The sequence below is a fragment of the Nicotiana tabacum genome, chromosome 6 (genome assembly GCF_000715075.1).
Source record: "Nicotiana tabacum cultivar K326 chromosome 6, ASM71507v2, whole genome shotgun sequence".
NCBI lineage: Eukaryota > Viridiplantae > Streptophyta > Magnoliopsida > Solanales > Solanaceae > Nicotiana > Nicotiana tabacum.
Genome location: NC_134085.1, coordinates 51,395,922 through 51,401,517, shown reverse-complemented (window position 1 = coordinate 51,401,517; position 5,596 = coordinate 51,395,922).

The window sequence follows — 5,596 nt, the reverse complement described above, 5'->3', positions numbered from 1 at the left end:
ATCGGGTGCGTAACCCTTACCGCTTCTCTCCGGCGTCATGCTTGCATAATGTTCTGGAGTCATATCATATCTATAGGATCTGAATAGATGCAATCTCATTCCTTTCACCCTTTTACCACATTCCTCATTTACTATTCCATAGTTACCTCTTCATTTTGTCATTTTTTTCACATCTTCACTAACATCTTACTCGCCTTGCGGTAACCTCTCTATATCGGGGATAATTGAATTTATTACGCACAAGGGTGACACTTAGTGTAACTGGCACACTTACTCTCTTAAGCTTAACTCTGCTCCACGTGCTTGCTTTAGGAAAGCATCTTCCTGAATGAACCTTAAAGGTTATTATTTTGTTGTCCATTCTATTATTGTTGGAATATTATCTCTGAAATTCTCATGATATCAACCATTATAAAATCCTTCAGTCCCTAATTCATGTTCACTTTATCTTGTTCACCAGCCCATACTGATTTTTATGACTCCGGGGTCTAACCTTTCCTCTTGGTAATCACGTTGAAGTCACCAACTCATTCTCCAAATAAGGATATGACTTTATGTCTTATAATCTTTTATTGCCTTAAGTCCTATCACCTCTTATATCTTCCTTTACTTGACTATAAACTCTGTCATCGTGTCATATTTTGATTTACTGTTGTCACCCATTTATTACATCTTACTCATAATGCTTCATTTACTCTCTTCTTATTCTCCGGCTAATATTTCTGTCTATCACTTTATTCTGATAACTTCAACAAACCATTCTTTCACTTTTATCTCCCCTTGCTTCATCTCACTGGCTCTTTAGGTCACATAGCATTCTCTCTTTACTAGGAATGGTAGTCATACAAAGGTAAATGTTTATCCCTTCTAGGATTTCAGTGCCAATCTTCTAAATTTTTCCAGACATTCTAGTATTCATATCTAAATATACTATTCTAGATTGCACTACCGGGGTGTCTTACAAGGAGAACTATTACCACATTTGCAATATCCTTCGGAAATGTTAGCTAATGATAATAATCCATCTACCTTTTTGGGTTACTCTAGCCCCAATTGGATCTTGCTATCCCCTTCTTCTCTTAAACTATATCTGTCAACTCTCATAGGGCATACAGAGATGGGCGTGGCCAATTGTACATACCTCTGTTACTGTTGAATGCAACTCAGAATACATATATTTCTCTGCTTGAATTGTAAAAACTCAAAACCTTTACTAACTGGTACCTCGTAACCTTCGCCACCTTGTTTCTTTTATTTGTTGAAACTTGTATCTACCTTCTGATTCTCTTGTTGGTTTTTAAACCATATGGGTGGATAGATATTCATGCCTTAGGCCTCCTTATCAAGAAGCTTACACATCTTAGTACACACATGATCTGGTGAAGACCCCACATTTGCTCTTCATAAGCATGACGCAAAATCGAGTTCCATTGACTCAAATCTTCCTCAACAACATTTAATCTCTTACCAACTATCTGTTTGGATGAAGTATCATTGTTTTACAAATAAAATAGAATTTAGAAGTTTGAATTCTTACAATTGAGCTCTACCACACGATCTAGAGTAAGAAGAAAGAGTGACAGTCCTAAATGCCCTGCAGCCTCCTGCTTATAAGTGTGGTGTATTACACACCCATAAATAAGACTCTACTAGACACGACTTGTAGACTCCATAGGACAGAACTGCTCTGATACCACTTTTGTCACGACCCAAACCAAATGGGCCGCGACGAGCACCCGGTGCCTTACTCAACCGAGTACCAACGTAACATATCTTTCTTATCATACTATCATGGGTAAATGAGCCAAAAAACTCGTCATGAGATAACAAGAATGAAACATAAGGGAATACTCAACATATGACGACCCAACATGATATGCAAACTTATACATGTGACATACGGGCCTATAAGGCCGACATGACCATGTGTAAACTCAAACATAAGCCGAAAAGGCCATACAAGTATCCATACACCTGACATCTATCTACAAGCCTCTAAGAGTACCTAATATCATAAAGGTCGAGACAGGGCCCCACCATACCAATCAATACATATCCAAAGCATACTGACCAAATAGGCAACTCCGGAGCAAGTGGAGTGCACCAACACCTTCCGCTGAGCTGATAGCCTACTTGGAGGAATGTCAACCTATCTATCGGGACCTGTGGGCATGAAACGCAATGTCCCTAGGCAAAAAGGACGTCAGTACGAATAAAGTACCGAGTATGTAAGACAGAAAAACATAAATAAGAACAATAATGTAAAGAGAGATAGAGGATATACAACCTGTAACATTTGAGTGCCTCTGGGGACTACTGACATGAAATTCATAATACATATATATACATAAACTTTTAAAAAGCATACGCCTCTGTGGGCATCATTATCATCATATCGTACCCGGCCTCAAAAAGGACTCGGTAAAACAAATGTACCCGGCCATCATAAGGCTCGGTAGAATTGTACCTGGCCACATGGAGCTCGGTAATCCCAACTGATCAGTGGTTGCACAATAGGTGTTGTACCTGGCCAACTATAGTGTGGCTTGGTAGAGTAAAATAAATACATATATATAATGCATGCTCGACTCATGGAATCACGTTCTAAACCTTTCGGAGTGACGTAAGGTCGGTATCCTCTGTACATGTTATTAGGACTAACTCTTCACTATGAACCTTATAAGAATCAGGAAGTACCAACAACATTGATAACATAAGAGTAAGAGAAACAACATTAACATCAATTGTTCTATAAAAAGGGAAACAATGTAAGTACTGCTAGCTTCTAAGATTAAAGTATCTTAGAAAGCTCGTTCATTGCATTATGTACAATCGAAGTCATGCAAAAGAAGGAAAGGTATGGCCTCACATACCTTGTATATGTACTGCCCAACCTCAAACTATGCAAATGTCACGACTCCTTAGACTACAATAAAAGAAATGACACTATCGTTATCGTTTAAGCGTCATAACTATTATGTATCGACCACAACCTATTTTACAATTAAACGGACAACACCTCCCCTATATATATGACCTCACACAAGTCAAAACAATCACAAACAGCCCAACATACCTCTATCACTTCATACACAACACAACAACCATAATAGTGTCAAACAATTCGAAAATGTTACGACGAACGACCAACAAACAACCTTGCCATTATGTGTTGTTTCTCCATACCCTTCATCCTCTCAACTCCATAAAAATAGTAGCAAAAGAGACAACCCAATACCAACACGAAACAACCCAAAAACAGTCTCACAAGTTCATCAACTCAAAAATAATTTTTTAGTTTACCTCTTATCTAATAAACCAGCCATGAATTCAACTTAAAAATAAGTTCACAACCAGCCAACCATTATACAAGAACAAACAACATACCATTCTTTCAAAACTAGCTAGGTCTATTTTTTACGATCGAGTTACAACTCGCAAACACATAGATAATGGAAGGAGAAGCATAAACTTACCTTGTACTGAGTATAACCCATGAAACCTAGTCTTTCTTCATCAAAAATAAGTTCCTCAACATGGCTACAAGAAGGAGAAAGAGAAACTAGCAAGCTGTCCGAACTTTTCAGCACTAGAATTGCGTCATAACACCCGGAATACCCTAGGGTTTGTGTAGGATTTTTGGGGAGGATTTGTAGGGGTTCAATTAGGTTTTCAAGGTCTGGAAGATGGGTGACATAAATGAGTTGATAATCCCTTAAAAGACCCCTCTTGGCCGAGTTTGGGGCTTTAAATCGAGTCCTCTCATTTTGGCAAGTAGGTGATGCACCTACTTGTCACCTACCAGCCTGCGCAGTCTCACAAAAAATACGAGTATCTCTCTACTATGACTTCATCAATAAACGGTTTAGTGATTTAGAAACTAGACTCAAAGATTTTTAATTTGGTAGGTAGATCATCCCCTAATTCCAAATATATTGGGAGAAAAGCTCAGTTACGTTTGACCCAATTTTCAGCACATTTATGAATGGAACTTGTGATGACCTTTACCAACTTTTGTTCCATAACTCGCTTGACTTCAAAACATAACACCAACTATCATACGACTAAGATAACTCATATTATAATCTCCTTATAATGTTAATAACCCTAGTTTCACCCCAAAAGTACATAGTAAAACATTCCAACTTGTCGACCTTCGACAAAACTTATTTTCTTCAATTTGTTTAGCTTCTAAGCCTTCAAACCCTATTTCTACTTGTTTTCAATGATCTTAAATATTTGTAACCTCCACGTTAACATGATGAACTAACTTTGTAAACTTTTCAAAGATGATTCCATTTCTGAGCTTACATTAATTGACTTATGACGTACTCTTACGTACGAAAACACGGGGCATAACACCTTTGCCTCGTCTTGATGACCTATTTGATCAGTTACAGGGTGCTCAATTGTTTTCTAAAATTGACTTGCATTCAGGTTATCATCAGTTGAATATTCGAGAGCCAGACATCTCGAAGACTGCTTTTAGGACTCAGTTTGGTCATTACGATTTCCTTGTTATGTCATTTGGGCTGACCAATGCCCCAGCAACATTTATGCATTTGATGCACAGTGTGTTCCGGCCATATCTTGACTCGTTTGTCATTGTCTTTATTGATGACATTCTGGTATACTCCCGGAGTCGGGAGGATCATGAGAAGCACTTGAGGACAGTGCTTCAGACTTTGAGAGAAAAGAAATTATTTGTGAAGTTCTCAAAATGTGAGTTCTGGTTGGATTCCGTGGCATTCTTAGGTCACGTGGTATCGAGTGAAGGGATCAAAGTGGATCCGAGGAAAGTAGAAGCAGTGCAGAGTTGTCTAAGACCATCCTCAGCTACAAAGATCTGTAGTTTTCTTGGCTTGGCGGGTTATTACCGTCGATTTGTTGAGGTATTTTCATATATTGCAGCACATATGACCAGGCTGACCCAGAAGGGTGCTCCGTTCAGGTGAACAGAAGAGTGTGAGGAGAGCTTTCAAAAGCTCAAGACAGCTTTGAATACAGCCCAATATTGATATTGCATACAGGTACAGGGTCTTATACTATCTATGGTGATGCCTCGAGGATTGGCCTTGGAACGGTATTGATGTAAGATGGTAGTGTGATTGCCTACACGTCCAGATAACTGAAGGTGCATGAGAAGAATTATCATGTCCATGATCTTGAGTTAGCTACTATTGTTCACGCCTTGAAGATCTGGCATCATTATTTTTACGGTGTTCCTTGTTGGATCTACACTGATCACCGGAGTTTGCAGCATCTGTTCAAGCAGAAGGACCTTAATTTGCATTAGAGGAGGTGGTTAGAGCTGCTTAAGGATGATGACATCACTATATTGTACCATCCGGGAAAGGCCAATGTGGTGGCCAATGCTTTGAGTCGCCGGACAGGGAGTTTGGGGAGTTTGGCTTATCTACCAGCAGCAGAGAGGCCCATGGCGATGGATGTTCAGTCCCTTGCCATCTAGTTTGTGAGGTTGGATATTTCGGAGCCCAATCGGGTCCTAGCTTGTGTGGTTTCTCGATCTTCGTTATTTGATCATATCAGAGAGCGTTAGTATGATGACCCTCATTTGCTTGTCCTCAAGGACAAG